The sequence below is a fragment of the Triturus cristatus genome, chromosome 3_2 (genome assembly GCF_964204655.1).
Source record: "Triturus cristatus chromosome 3_2, aTriCri1.1, whole genome shotgun sequence".
NCBI classification, from domain to species: Eukaryota; Metazoa; Chordata; class Amphibia; order Caudata; family Salamandridae; genus Triturus; species Triturus cristatus.
This window is the reverse complement of record NC_140584.1, coordinates 672,089,504-672,106,692: the sequence shown is the minus strand read 5'-3', so window position 1 is coordinate 672,106,692 and position 17,189 is coordinate 672,089,504.

Sequence of the window (17,189 nt, the reverse complement as noted above, 5' to 3'; positions counted from 1 at the left end):
TTTAGACAATGCCCTGCTGACCATTGATTAAGATGACCCTCGTGTATTGCTGGACCTCTCAGATGCTTTTATTAACACAGTTGACTATCCCACCCTCACCAACACCCTGAAGTCTCGAATAGGATTCCCTAGAAATATAATTCACTGGTTCTCCTCTCACCTTTCCAACTGACACCAGTTCATTCACATGAGCACCACCATTCACCTGTGGAGTCCCCCAGAGTTCCATACTGCCATCTGTCATCTTCAACCTCTACATAAAGCCTCTTGAGACTCTAAAGATACCAGCATCACAATTCATCAAGATGCTCCTCCAGATATCTAACACCGCTTGCACCTCATCCAGACCTGGATGTTCAGCACCCAGAAGCAAGAAATAGTACAAACCTGGCTCAAGTTCATGAATCTTGATGGCTACACCCTCAACTGTCCCTTAATGTCAAGTCACTTGGATTCACCCAGTACATCAACCTCACCATCAATAAATACATTGATGAAATACTAAGATGGCCTGGTACAATCTCTCCCTTCTAAGGAAAGTAAAACCATTTATTCTGGAAAGCCAGAACAGAATGCTGTTTTTAGTCCTAGAACTCTTACATCAGTATGGTGGTAGTGCTCTGCTCCCAGGTCTCACAGACGCAGATTAGCCCCCTTTCAGGGCACCCTAAATGCCACAGCACATCTCAACCATGGCCTGGAAGATTATGATCACATCATGCTCATCATGATGAAACTCCGTTGGCACCCCTTGCTGGCCTGCACAATCCACAAAACTAGCTGCATCATTTACAAAAGCCATCATATCTAGTACCCCAGCTTATCTTGCAGACAAAAATTTTGAGGACTGTTCTATTTAACACCTTTTTAAGTTGCATGCATGGCCTCATTGAAGGATCGCCAGCTTGAAGTGGTTGAGGGGCTTGCATGTGTCAGTGACCTAGAGAGCTAAGCTGACAGGAGCTTACTCTCTTGGCAGGGTTTCCTCAGCTGGGCACGTCAAAGGGTAGAGACCAGACAAAGTGCGATCTACTAGTCCTCCATGCTGGAGCTTGGGCACAAGTCTATCAATCTTCTCCCATAGAAACATTTCTTACAGAAAAACCAGAAAGAACCAATAAATCATCTGGGCAGGAGTGACTTCCAGACTCTCTGCCATGAGACGTAAAGGATTGACAGTAGTCAAAGCTGCAAGGAAACTACTGACAGGACAGAAGTTCTAAGTGCCAAGTGCATGACCAGAATCGGACATATGCACTATCTATGACAAAAGAAAGCTGGTTCAAGCAACACCTGAGATAAGGTGCTACAACCTACACATCCTGGAGGTCAACGATAGCAGGTGGACTGGATCTGGCAGAATGAAAACCGCCACAGAAGAGACAACACTGTACTCTGGAAGGGACAATGGTTAACATCAAAAAGGAGTAGCCATCATCCAGAGCAAGGGGACAGAAAAATTACTTGTTTAGTGGAAACCCAGCAACACCACCATTATCCAGTGCTATGCTCCTACAAATGATGCAGCGAAACAGTCAAGGTCATGTTCTACCAACAAATGCAAGCTAAGTTTGAAGCTCTGCCTAATCAAGACTTGAAGATTGGGATGGGTACTTGAATGCTAAAGTGTGAAATGATGACATGAATCATGACAGAGCCATGGGATAGGACGTTTGTCAAACAATGAACAACAATCGAGAAAGACTTGGAATTTTGCACCGCAACTGATCTGGTCATAGGAGAGTCTCTCCTCCCTCACTGTGATATTCACCAACTAACTTGGCCCTCACCCAGTGGCTGAGACAGAAACCATATTGACCACCTGATAAGCAGCATTTGGAGATGCTCAGTGTAAGATGTCGGTGTGAGGAGGGGAACGCACGCCAGCAGTGATCACCATCTTGTGATCACTCTTGTGAAGCTGAAGCTCAGAGAAAGAGAATGCAAAACAGCAGACAACAGCTCTTTGATGTTGTAAAATTTCAGACCCCACGACCAAGAAGGCATTCACCTTATAAATCAAAAACAGATTCCAACTCCTGGCAGGAACAGCTCACCAGATGCAAGCAAGAGAGCATGGACACCATGAGAAAAAGATGGAGATGGAAGAGAACAAGGATCCATTACAAGAACAGTTCTCCCCAGGACCCCAGAAGCCACACAGAAGAGAGACAGGCCAAAGAATGTCTGGAGGTGAAATGTGGAAACAGAAATGAAGACCCTAAATCACAGGTGGGGCATCATATAGAAACTTTCCCATGACAGACAGAAGTAGATGTCCTTCGTTGCTGCCCTACGTACCTATCAGTATAACGGGCAGTAAGTAAGTAAAAGATTAAAGGCTTTCTTTGTCCTTTCTCTAGCAACACCAGACTACAAAGGGAAACTGTCACCTTCCTCAAAGTCTCCCATAGGACAAATCTGATCTATCAACCACCTCTTACATGAATAATTGGCTGTGTTTGGACTCCACAGGCAATGTGAGCTAGGCTCATTCATGTCAACAAAGCAACATGTTTTACTTTTTGACTTCTGTAACTTACCAGTTAATCTACTGGAAGCCAAGGACCCCCACCTAAGCAATCTAATTAATTTGAATCTATCTCACAACAATATAAAAAAAATACAGACACATCTATACACCAAGCCATTGCCAAATCTGGAAATATTTCATTCAAATCATAAAAAATACAAAAATTAGAAGTTACATTTTATTGATAATGTTGTAACGTTTCAATATTTCATTTATAAAAGACACTCTAGCATATCACTTTTAATTTGTTTAATTATTTAATTTTCTAAATAGTCGTGGACCCCCTGAATATGTGTCGTAGACCCCCAGGGGTCTGCAAACTATAGGTTGAGAACTGCTGCAATAAAGGATACTACAAATGCAGCAATGGATGTAAAAGGCATTAGTTGACAGTCTGTTTCACTTTCAAAGTGTTGATTTGCATATCATTGAATATGATATATGGTAATAGCTTGCCTTAATTGAGTACCTTTGTATACCCTGCATTAAAAGAACAGTAATAGCTGGCAAAAAGCACAGTGAGCACATCTGCTTCAAAGTAGGGGTCCTGTGTCCACCTCAACAGCGGAGTTCGATTCATCCTAAAACAAGATTTGAGGTTTCTCTTCAGGCCTGTGGTTCCGAAAGGCTGTTAGGATGAGGCAGTAATTCAATTAGCCTCATCGGAAGAGGCACAGGTTTGTAGGAAAACAATCCACATTTCCGATTGGCAGTGGGGCTGGTTATACAAGCAGGAGGGTTTTGTGGGGGGGCCTCACACAAGAACATACTTATACACACACATATACATGCACACTCACTCAAACCCCCATACATTCACAAGCTTCCATGCATACACCCACCATTCACAAGCAAACACACATCCAATTGCAGAATGCATGCATAAATATATTTACATTCATACATACATACATGCATGCATGCAGCAGACATGAAAACAAAAACACAGTTTAACTGCTGCAGCAGTGATTTCGGGTGGTGGTAGGAATCCCTTGAGGTTCTTGTGGGGTTGTGACTGGCTCCTCCTCTCATTGGCTGACAATGGGTCAGCTAATGAGAGGAGACAACAGCCCCTACCTCGTCACAGATGGGATGGGGGTCAATGAGGAGGAGGCGGCAGTTCCTACCCTGTCACAGATGGGAAAGGAAAAGTGCAAGTTGCTTATGCCACCCTACTCTGTAATGAGCATCATGATAGACACTCAGGCGCCAATTCACAAAGGTAATCTGAGACAAAAGTCTAACTTTACGACTTTTGGTATTCACAGAGATAATTTACGAGTCGTATCTATATGTCCGCAGTCGGCCTGGAATCTCCGCACCCGGACCGTACTCTCCGCCCCCGGCCCGTACTCTCCGGTAGGCCTTGGCTAAATTTCCGTTCCGCTCGCGGAAATTGCGATAATTTGACATTTTCGCGTTCCGAGGAGAGCGCGAAAATGTCAAAATTTCTGCATTCCTCAGCTTAGCGATAATTTGTTTCTTGCTCGCGCTGTAAAATAATACATTCTCGCGCGTTCGCTGACAAGTTTTCCAGATCCGGTCGCGTTCTCCACGAGATGTTGGATTGTTGGTAGCCATTTGCGCTGTCTCGCGACAGTTTGCGCCCGCAGTAATGTCATTGGTCACGCGATCACGTCTTTCTTCTCGCGATCATTCACCGCGAGAAGAGTGAAAACAAGATGGCCGCGCCCGCGAGCAACCGCATGGGTAAGTTGGCGAGCCGCGACCACTCTAAAATACCGCGAACGGGTGGGAAAAAAACTTCTGCATCTTCGCGATATTTCCGCGTGTTTGCGGAGATTTTTAACATTTTCGCGATAATTTGCGAAAGTCACTTTCGCAAATTCCGCCCACCACTACTCTCCGGCTCAGGCCACACTCTCTGGCTTGGGCCGGATGAAGTGTAATCAATGGGCCAGAATGTAATTTTTACAAAAGGGAACATTAGAAACATGTGATAAATGGTGGAGGAGGTCATAAAAAAACTGTTTGGGCAAGGAAAAGGGTGTTGCCAGACACTACATCATATCCCAGAAAGTTTGCTCATTTGCATCATGGTACAATTTGCGCTCCCCTTAGTGTTGATTGTAGTGTTGGCACTACAGTCAACACTGAGGGGAATACAAAGTGTGCACTGCGTGTACTATGATGCAAAGGAGCAAACGTTTCTGGGATATAATGTACTGTCTGGCCACATCCTTTTCCCTGCCCAAACTGATTTTTGTGACCTCCTCTACCATTTATCACACGTTCCTAATGCTCCCTTTTGTAAAAATTGCATTCTGGCCCATTGATTACACTTCATTCGGCCCTAGCCGGAGAGTACAGCCCAGGTGTGGAGTGTACAGCCCGGGTGCAGAGATTCCAGCCTAACTGCAGACGTAAAGATACGACTCGTAAATGATCTCTGTGAATACCAAAAGTTGTAATTATTGTTCCTCTCTCTTTTAGTGTTGCTTTTCTGGATAGAGAAATCCCATAAATATGCAGGCGTAGAGTAAATGCATCCCAAGTGGGACCTGCTACATTAAGCAGAATGCCATCCCATCTAAATGAATCCTTATCAATGACTGACATTCGATTGAGTTAATTTAAATTTAGATTACATTTTGGGGGGGACTTCCTTAGCACTCCCTTAAAACATGTATTTGTACATTTGAATGTATGGTGTCTGAGTAGTAGAACCATTAGAAGGTTGAGTGCAATTGTATTTATACCACAGAAATAATGTCTTTGCGGCCGAGTAGAGCCAATACTGCTCTTGTTGAATGTTCTCCTACGCTACTCTTAAGGCTGCTGGACCAAGCGTGGCACCAGCTTGCCCATGCTAAAGGCCAGCCCTGTGTAGGATATTGATCAGCCATGCGCTCGGCTCTATCACTGTTGCGCAATGCACATTGTGAGCCCAATTGCAGCCACTCCTAGGTCAAACAAATGCATCTGAGTACTAGAAAAGATCCAGGAATCAAGCAAGCTGATATAAAATTGAGTGCACTGTCTCTTTAAGCAAAATAGCTAACTAATAGTCGCAGCTATGGAAACAGCAGGATTGAGGTTGGAGGTAATCAAATACATTTCTGGGAACCAATTTTACTCATGAATTTCATTCCATTTGTCAATCAGAACTTAAACTCGCGAGATATGGCTTAATAAGTCCCAGATCTCTGAAAACAAAGCTGGAAATAACTAAAAATAGATGAGTGGCTCAATTGTGTTTGGTTGTGAGCAATAAAACGTTGGATTTCAGGCTGTTTGTCTGGTTACCATCCACTGTTGTGCCCCTCCCATACAAAGCAAAGGAAGGCCTGCCAGCATCCCCATATGTTATTTCATCCTGTTTCCCCTCGTTCATGCCCTGGTAATAGAGCCAAGTCCATCCTCTTTGATTGCAGAAGGGCTGAGTCTGGACTTGAATCATATTCAGTGTTGTTGTCATGTTGCATTTGCTCTGTTACAAAATGTTAATAATATTTGTCAATATACATATATCCAGCGTCCTGGTGCTGTAGAAGCAACATAACAGGTGTTCAAAGGAAAAGAGCCTTAACACATCTTTAATGCTTTATTGATTAAACAGTAAAGTATTTAGGCTTTTACAGTATCTGAGTAAAGAAGTAAGCATGCCAGGTCTTACAGGGAGCTTTTATTTGTTATCCAGTGGCTGAGAGGCAGGAGAAATGAGAGAACATATGCCTTGGCATCTAGATTTACAACAGCAGTTGGGTATCAACTCACGTGACAAAGGTACCAGCCTTTACATCACATGATTAAGGGTCTAACCATGTGATCTAAAATGTGAACATTGCAAGGTCTTGAATCTGAGGATTCGTGAAGTCTAGAATGTGGGAAGCCACAATATATGGGCTTCGATCTAGAAGCAAGCGACAAGGCCAGGGCTTGAAGGAGTCATGGGTCTATGATGTCAGTAGTCACCCGGTATTAAGTCTAAAGAGTCACAGGATATGGGATGTGAGAAGTCATGAGGTCTAGGGTCTGATGAGTTACAGGATCTAAAACGAGAGGAGTAAGAGGTTGTGGGTACTGAAGAGTTATGAGTCTAGGACATACGGAGTCACCGGTAATAGGGTCTGAAGTTTCACAGGATCTAAGTTGTATGAAATCGCAGGGTCTGATTGACAAAGGCAACTTGCACTTTTGAGTAAGTTTACAACTTTCAGTATTTATAAACTGAACTTTTGTTGTAACTTAAACCTATATAGTAACTTACACTTTTGTAATGCGTCCAGCACCACACATGGCCAACCACTGGTACTACAACAACATTCTATAGAAAGTTATGGAGGTAGGGACTTAAAATAAAACTCCATAGATAATAATGTTAAATTAAATTATTTACATAGTTAAAAATATAGCTATATTGTAGTAAACAAATACCTCCTCAAGTGGCTGTTTCAACTCTAGTTTATTTCGGGTCAGAAGTAGAGCAGCTAGCACAGCCCACAATCTCAACTGTCACTGGCAGCACCGCCTAACCGCCTGGTGTTCTCCCCATAGAATGTATTGATGTCATGATGGTCCCACCCTAGCTAAGACTGCTAAGTACATAAATATAAATTAATGTTTAAAAAATAGTACATATTTATTATTTAACTATAAAATATTTAATAACCTATTTTAAATTTAAAAAAACTCTGTAACTGAACTGGAAAAACTGAATTACCAATGTAGACTTTATAGGCACACAGACAGTACCTTATAAATAGACCTCTGTCATTTTCTTGATGCAGCAGATTAGTTCAATTTATACAGAGACAGAAACTGGATGAGGAAAATAAAGATGATAGAAAGGAGAATAACTACAATCTACTCTCTAACCTCCAATGGGTGATCAGACGATTGAGGAACTGTTGATTGTGGTACTGTAAAAAATAGAACAAGCAAGTAATATCCAAGAACAAAGGGAGGGAAAAACCATGCAGAGTAGTATACCTCATCATAAGTTCTTGTCAGTGGTGAGAAAATACTCATCACTGTGCCTTTAATTAAATTAGGACTTTCTTACATTAAAACTCGGAAAATCCAGATTTTAAGTCAAAACATGAGGGTCCTATTATGCTTTATAAAACAAATTAATAACAGATTAGACTTGCGCAATTGGCTCACAGCAGAAAGCTTTAAAATTAGATGCTGAAGATCAATCAGACGCTCTCAGATCTGGCCAGCAGGCCTTTGAAGCCATAGCCTCTCTGGAAGAATGGGCTAAAAATTACGAAATATCAATGCAGGCTTGTGTCATAATCCATTTAACTCACTTGATTAAAGTAGCTGTTAACACACTAGAATGGGGATTTATACGAGAAATAAGCAGCTCACTAGTAGACGTTCTGAAAGAGGAAGTGATGACTCGTGTTTTATTAAACATCTTAAAGCACAGTGATCTGGATGGTCTGAAAATCAGGCTTCTAAAATTGCTGAGGTCAATGTTTTAATTATTCTACTAATAGAGAAGAAGTTTTGTGAGGCAGTAGACTGACTCGCCGACAGATCCTCGGCTTTGATATCTAACACTCTTTTGAAAATAACATTGTCATCTCTGCTGCTAATTCTTTCAGTGACAGAGTAGCATTATCAGACCATGATATTAACAAATTCAGAATTCAATTAACAGCCACAAAATAATTATACTTGGAAGTAGGAAGTATACTTAATCTACTGCCATGGAATAAATAGTAAATCGTAGGACACTCTAAAATTGGTTTTCCTGGAATGTAATGATGATGTAATGATATGGCAAACCTGTTAATCTTTACCTTCTTGTAAGACTTGAATGCAAACACTAAATGGCTTGGGAAATTGGCTTTTGGAGAAATGTCTGACAAAACAAGATTTGAGGTTGAATCCAGACATCAGTGATCCCAAGCTAACCTACTTGACTTATAGCTGTTGTCCTGGGGCCCAGCTTTAATGATGAATCAGGCTCTCATGAGAAAGCCCTAGGATTGACTTTCCTTGCCATCAACTGGAGTTAGCATGAATGAACAAGTCTGTAATTCTGACCTTGCGGGTCTTGTAAAATGTGAGGAAAACTAGGGAGAAGAATTGGAATGTCTATCAACATTTGTAATAGAGCCAGAAACCAAATTTGTCAAAGAAGTCACTATAAATAAAGGAGTTAACTTTCACCCTGATTTTGTAGAGACAATGAGAAATCATGAGAACTGGAGGAAAAGATTAAGGAAGCTTCTGATTCCACAACCGAAAAAAATCATATGTTGTTATTGCTAACTCATCCGGTCTCCAACTATAGAACCGGGGAAGTTGGGTATCAGACTGGTGCCAAAATTATTTATTAAGTAAGGACCTCAATCCTTCTGAAGGTGCTGAAACATTGAAATATAAAATTGCCTTTTTCTGAAATAGGGGGAATACCAGTCTGCTATTGTACTGATACATTGTGGAAGATATTTGGCCATTGCTGAGATGTGACGCTGAAGACAGTGCTCCCAATCTTTTTCACCAGATTGTCTACGATCTTGGAACGAGTACCCTCAGATGATTGATATCTCTTACTGTTGTGAGGTTGTTTCTCCTGTGAAGGATGGAACACTGTGCATGCTTTTTGTGTGAATGTTGGATCACAAAGGAGCCTCTAAAAAGCTCTATATAATTTATGTATATAGACAACTCCCTCTGAGAGTATGCACAACCAGTCAAGAACTGACCATATCGAGTACACGACCCTAACAAACTTGGGTCTCATTCTAATAGGAGTGCTTGGCCAGAACTGAAAATTGATCTTCCATTTCAAGCATAGAGGTGATCTAACCAAAAGTATGCCCCTTGTTTTGTTTCTATATCAGCTCAGACCTCATCTTAGGTGTTACATTTTCAACCTTTGAAGAGGCCAATAATGAAGTGGACCTGGAAACACTGCTTGATTTGATGAATCCAAAAGACTTACTATTTGTTGCCAGTTGTCAAAGGAAGATAAGCGAACACGTCAATAACTGCCAATGTATTTTATGGAGAAAGTCGGAAGCTTTATATATAAGCCATTTAGTATAATATTGCATCTGTCGTAAATTGGCCCTTTTCAGTAGGGATAAATTAAACGTATTGATCTGATCCAAGGCTAAAATGGATATCTAGAGGCCTTCTTTAGATTGCCATTTTTTTGTGCTAGCCCATACAGTTTATCTGCCCCCTGACTACCTAGGAGAGAAGCCCAGCTGCTGATTGTTTCGCGGATTTTAGATTCTAACAACTGTTCCGCGAGCTCCCTTGTTTCAATTATGTGTATTTGATTTAGTTCCTGAAAGAAATGTTTTATCCTATTAGAAGACCATTGCATGATTTTTTAAAAGTGTTTAATATCAGGCTCTACTTCGTTCCAATTTTTCCAATTCACAACGAAAAAGTCCCCTATTTTTCCATAATCATGACTCATCCATTTTAACATTCCAATTTTATCTGTCAAAGGATCCTCCCCTATAGATATATAGATATATATATGATAGCAGTGTTACTCCATTAATACTGGGAATCGCATAGAGCAAAACATGTTGTTGTTTACGCTTAATATTTCCTTGTAGTGTTTAATATCTAACCTTTTTGGAGGTTTTCGTTAAAAGCATAATATCAATAATATCATATTCTTGATGGATTACATCTAAAAAGAAATTATCATGCCTATTAATATTTAAAGACTTGGTTGATCTATATGCGAAGTGTGCAAAATTTGCGAAGTGATATCATTTCAGATCAGGAAGGACTAGACCGCCTTCATTAACTGGTTTATACAGTACATCTAAAGCTAATCTTAATATCTTGTTTGCCCATAAAAAAGTAGAAAACATACCTTGCATTTCTTTAAAAAAAAATGTCATTTGTATTGTGTCAGGAATGGCTAAAAATATGAAATAGAAAAAGCGTCTAAAGGAAAAGACGTCCTCACTTAGCACTCCAAATGCGACGATACACTCGTCTGAGTAATGAAGGTAACATCGATGTAATTCAATTAGATAAAGTATTTAATCCATGATGAATAATTCATGTATGATAATCCTCATACATCATCTTGTTTTTCCAAATAAAGATGTGGTTCACATATGTATAATTCATACAGTAAGAAAAATATTCAGAATTCCCCGATGCATTTCGGGACTGGCCCTTCGTCAGGGGGATTTTCCTAAACAAAAATGAGAAATAGGAAAGTAGGCTGAAGTCCAAGCGTAACGGAATGCATAGAAAAACACGTGACTGCAAAATGTTAGTAAAGGGTGCGAGAACTCGCAGAATCACTGGAAGTAATCAAACACGTGATGCTTGTGCTCGGTGCTAAAAGTAGACAAGAAGCTAGTGCCAGTTAAATAAGGAAACGTGACGAAAACATTGCGGGACGGCGTCCAAAGTTTTGAGAATAATGAAGGTTTATCCATTCCTAAGTTGTTACTGTGCCGGTGAGGCAATGTGATAAAATAATCAAAAAGTGAATGGGACTGGAATTCGTGAGTTCAGAGCGACAATACCCTTAGCCTCAGCGATGTGTGGAAATTATGTGCTCGTATCAGGGCGTGCTAAAGTTAGATAAAAGTGACAGTGAATAGAGTACACAGCTACGTAGACTGAAGATATGGAGTATTTCCACAAACCTGTGAGCACCGTGATGATGTGCGCGGAACCACACCAGAAGTAGTTAGAAACGCGTGAGTTTGGCACCGGAAATATAAAAAGAAAGACCCGGAAGTGATAGTCGGCATGAGGAAGAAATAGAAAACATACTTTGAAACGCGTTCAGAATGCACTCAGATAAGGAAAAAAGACGAAAAGAAATTAAAAACAAGGGATTCAGTGTTTACAAATTGCAAATAAACAAAAACTAGAGAATGCAACCAATGTATCTGGTGAATACTCATATTACTAATACATACACTAAATTTAAAATAACGTATTCGCCAAATTGCGCGAGGGGAAAAAAAGCAGGAAAGAATGAAGAAAGGAAGGGGAAAAATACTAAGAAACGAAGAATGAAAATAAACGTGTTAATAATGAAAATTAGGGAGAGCGTCAATTAGATAGAACACAGATTAGAAATGCAACACTTATAGATAACAGCTAAATTCAAGCCGTTCATTTAGTCCCCTGGGGTGCACAGAATTAAGTCTGTTTATCCAAAATAGTTCACGTTGTAAGAGGAAGCGACTGTTGTCTAGCTATGGTATAAGGTGAAGTGCATGAGTTCGAGTAAGAATACTTTGAGATCATCATCTTTGTCAGTGTTGAGCATGATCTTGAATCACTATGTTGTTGAGTTAAATGAGAAAATCCGTAGTGTCTTTTAAATACGTGGACATGTTTTGTACTGCTGGCTGAAGATGTCGATCAATGTATTTTCCGATGGGCTCATGGATGGAATTAGTACAAAACATGTCCACGTATTTTTAAAAGACACTAAGGATTTTCTCATTAAACTCAACAACATAGTGATTCAAGATCATGCTCAACTAATTCTATGTACTATAGACGTTAAGTCTCTGTATACTTCTATCCCACATGACTTGGGAATACAGGCAATGGAATCATTTTTGATCAACACTGACAAAGATGATGATCTCAAAGTATTCTTACTCGAACTCATGCACTTCACCTTATACCATAGCTATTTCATTTGGAACAACTACTATACACAACTATCCGGTACATCTATGGGAAATTGCGCAGCTGCTGCGTATGCAAATCTTTTTATGCATCGATTTGAGCTTGATTACATCTTATCCCAGGAATCATGGTTGAAGAATCTGGTGATTTTTTACAGACACATTGACGACATTTTTCTAATTTGGAAGGGAACCCAATCCGAACTACTTGCACACATCACACAACTGAACTCCATCAACGATCGCATTCAATTCACTCATGAAATCAACAAAAATCACATCTCCTTCCTGGATGTTGACATTATGATACAGAACATTCAATTGGTCACTTCTGTGTTTACAAAAACAACTGATCGCAACAACTTGTTAAATTTTTTCAGTTTCCACCAAAAATCTCTCAAAAGGCATCTTCCTTATTCCCAACTCTTGAGGATTAAACGCATTTCATCCACTGAAGAGATTTTCCAAGAGCAAAGTCGTCAACTTATTGACAAATTCAAAAAAAGATCATACCCAGCCTCTATCCTTCATGACGCAGTCAACAGAGCTAAAACCAAGAATCGCACTAACGTACTCCAAAAACAGATTCCTAGTGATTCTACAGATTCACGATTGGTTTTCGTATCCAAATTTTCTACCAAAAGCACAGAAATCAAGAAAGCCATTCGGAAATACTGGCCGTTACTACAAACTGAACCAGACTTCAAAGGTATTTTTAACCAACTTCCTATTTTTGCCTACCAAAGAACATGGAATTTACAACAACTACTCAACAAGTGCCCTCCAGAATCTGACAAAATGTATAAAGGCACTATCCCTTGTTTAAACTGCGGTAGCTGCAATAACATCATTAAGGGTACTACTCTTATGATTCCCACCAAAGGCACACCCATTAAACTCAAAGTCACGGCCACTTGTGACACAAACAACGTTGTGTACTTACTGAAATGCCCATGTGGACTTCCATACGTGGGAAAGACTGAAAGGAAAATTAAGAATCGCCTTACAGAACACAAAAGTAACATACGAACCAAGAATACCAAGTCAACAGTGGCAAATCATTTTCTGGAGTTCAATCACAATTGCAGCCAACTCAGGTTTATGATCTTGGAACAGGTTCCTGCACAACGAGGGAGAGACAACAGTCGCTTCCTCTTACAACGTGAACTATTTTGGATAAACTGACTTAATTCTGTGCACCCCAGGGGACTAAATGAACGGCTTGAATTTAGCTGTTATCTATAAGTGTTGCATTTCTAAGCTGTGTTCTATCTAATTGACGCTCTCTCTAATTTTCATTATTAACACGTTTATTTTCATTCTTCGTTTCTTAGTATTTTTCCCGTTCCTTTCTTCATTCTTTCCTGCTTTTTTTCCCCTCGCGCAATATGGCGAATACGTTATTTTAAATTTAGTGTATGTATTAGTAATATGAGTATTCACCAGATACATTGGTTGCATTATCTAATTTTTGTTTATTTGTAATCACCAAATCCCTTGCTTTTAATTTCTTTTCGTCTTTTTTCCTTATCTGAGTGCATTCTGAACGCGTTTCAAAGTATGTTTTCTATTTCTTCCTCATGCCGACTATCACTTCCGGGTCTTTCTTTTTATATTTCCGGTGTCAAACTCACGCGTGTCTAACTACTTCTGGTGTGGTTCCGCGCACATCATCACGGTGCTCACAGGTATGTGGAAATACTCCATATCTTCAGTCTACGTAGCTGTGTACTCTATTCACTGTCACTTTTATCTAACTTTAGCACGTCCTGATACAAGCACATAATTTCCACACATCGCTGAGGTTATGGGTATTGTCGCTCTAAACTCACGAATTCCAGTCCCATTCACTTTTTGATTATTTTATCACATTGCCTCACCGGCACAGTAACGACTTAGGAATGGATAAACCTTCATTATTCTCAAAACTTTGGACGCCGTCCCACAATGTTTTCGTCACGTTTCCTTATTTAACTGGCACTAGCTTCTTGTATACTTTTAGCACCGAGCACAAACATCACGTGTTTGATTACTTCCAGTGATTCTGCGAGTTCTCGCACCCTTTACTAACATTTTGCAGTCACGTGTTTTTCTATGCATTCCGTTACGCTTGGACATCAGCCTACTTTCCTATTTCTCATTTTTGTTTAGGAAAATCCCCCTGACGAAGGGCCAGTCCCGAAATGCATCGGGGAATTCTGAATATTTTTCTTACTGTATGAATTATACATATGTGAACCACATCTTTATTTGGAAAAACAAGATGATTTATGAGGATTATCATACATGAATTATTCATCATGGATTAAATACTTTATCTAATTGAATTACATCGATGTTACCTTCATTACTCAGACGAGTGTATCGTCGCATTTGGAGTGCTAAGTGAGGACGTCTTTTCCTTTAGACGCTTTTTCTTGCTCGTTGACACACACCTCTTGAGATTAGGAGGTGGTACTCACAAGCACCATAAAAAACTTTGCAAGGATTACTTTATTATTGAACTTCTATTACCAGCGAGTGCAACCGTTTCTTTCATTCTTTAGTCATAAAAATATGAAATGACATAAAGGTAAAATCGATAATACAAACAATAGCATCCCGGCCCACTATTGAAAGGCACAATCGTTCCATTTTGCGAACAGCCCCTTTGTCTTATTGATTAGAGGAACATAGTTGAAAACATGCAGGTAATTTACATTTTGAGAAACATATATACCAAGATACCTCTTGGGTCTAGCGTTGACCAGTGGGCCTAATTCAGTTAGTTAAGTGTCAAAAGAAGTCTTACAAAGCAAGACCTCTGTCTTTGATTTATTTATTTTATACCTTCCAATTAACTGGTACTCCTGAAAAATACCAAATATTTATTTTTGAACTTCTAAGTCAGGCTTTAAAACAGACTAACATCATCAGCATAAAGATTGATATTTGACATTCCTGGCATCAGAGATGTCGAACTGCTGATTGAACGAATGGCTATAGCCATAGGCTCTATAAAAAGAGCAAAACGTAATGGCCACAGAGTACAGCCCTGTCTTGTTCCTATGTTAACTTTACAAACACCAATATTATTTACATTAATAATTATTTGTGCAGAAGCCCCTTTAAAAAACTTAGCGATCATACAAATAAGTTCAGTAGGAAAATCTACCTCAGTTAAAATATACAAAAGGCTCTCACAACAAACCAAATTGAAAGCCTTCTCGGCATCTACTAACATAATCTGAGCTGAAATTTTATTTTGATTAAAATAGTCTAAAGATACAACTAAAAAACTGATGTTAAAAGATAATTGTCGCCCTGCAACGAATCCACATTGGTCTGAATGTATAATTGACGCTACACATTTATTTATTTCATTTGCCAATAACTTGCCTATAATTTTATAATCGATGTTAAGAGGCTTATGGGCCTGTATGAATTCACATCCTCCTTGCCTTTGTTCTTTTTCAAAAAGCTGACTACTACTGCCGTACGGAAGGAGGGTGGTATCTCTCCACCCTGCAAGATAATGATTAACCAGCGCTACTAGTTCAGGATTTAATAATGAACAACATTTTTTTTATTCCGCAGGTAACCCATCTTCTCCACATGCTTTACCATTTGCCAGGAATTGCACGACATCATCTATATCTTTTAAAATAACACGGGTGACGATATTCTTACTTTGACTTGCCTGCAATTTTGGAATGGGGAATCTACTTTGGAAGTCCTTTAATTTTGACGTATCTATCTCTTATCTTCCTCAACAGACTGTTTCATAATATTTGAAAAACTCATTCTGTATTTGTTCTTCATTTGTAATGCTAATTTTTGTAACTTTATCTACCGGAGCGGTAATTCTGTTCTGTCCCTGTCCTATCTTTTGTTTGCCAAGCTAAAAATTTGCCAGAAAACTCAGTTTCCTCTCAAACCTTTTGAAGATATGCGGAATTAGCCACATACACTTTAGCATAGTTATAATCTTGTATAGCCTTTCGCTTTAACACTAATGTTTATTTATTTTCAATAGTTTATATATTGTTCATTTGCACATCTGACTTCTAATTCTGCTCTATGTGCATTTTGACAGCGTCTAGCTGAATTATCTTTGGTACTTTTATAACCACGAATAGTATCTTTGAAGGCCTCCCAGACACTTTTTACCTTATCTGTATTTCTGTTCAGGTGAAAAAAAATTCTATTTCATTTTGGGTTGCCTTACACAAATCTTCATCCTCGAGGTGGATTCTATTGAATGACCATTTAGAAGATTACTTACACACCCCAACTCCAGATACCTCCAACTTTACTAAAGCATGATAAGGAAAGCTATTTTGGATGTATGAACAATTACCTAAACTTAAATTACGAGAAGTTGAAAAGTAATCCAATCTTGAGGCTGTTTATATTTGGCTAAAAAATATGAATATTCCCTTTTATTAGAAAATTCTGTCCGCCATTTAGCTATCAAATCTGATTTTTGCATGCATTTCCCAAGCACCATTTTCATGCGTGGTTTATACTGTTTCCACACCCCAGAAGATGACTCCAATACCGGATCCCGCAAAAGATTAAAATCACCCCCTAATATTATGGTTCCAGGGATTTGAAATAATGCATGATAAAGATCCGATAAAGGTGTAGGATTGTCTTTGCCTGGAGAATATATTGTGGCCATAGCTAGCCTGCTATTATTCCTTAAACTGCTAACCAGGCCCCATCTTCCATCTTTGTCAACTTGAAAATAGGTGGTCTGAAAAGGGAACAATCTATTAACAAAATTTGCTATCCCTCTATGAGCCACGCTCGCTGATGAAAAATATCTGCTGCCTGCCCACTGTCTAAACATACTACATGTAGACTTATAAAAAGCTATCATCAGAAAAAGTAATAATCAAAGTGCAATTTTTATACATTTTGTAATACCTGCTGGTGCTTGTCATACAGTAAATAGATTAACTAATAAAGTGCCTATACAAACAGCAAGAAAAGTGACAGTTCAGAGCAAGATACCACATAAAGTGCATGGCAGTTTCAGTAATAATGTTACT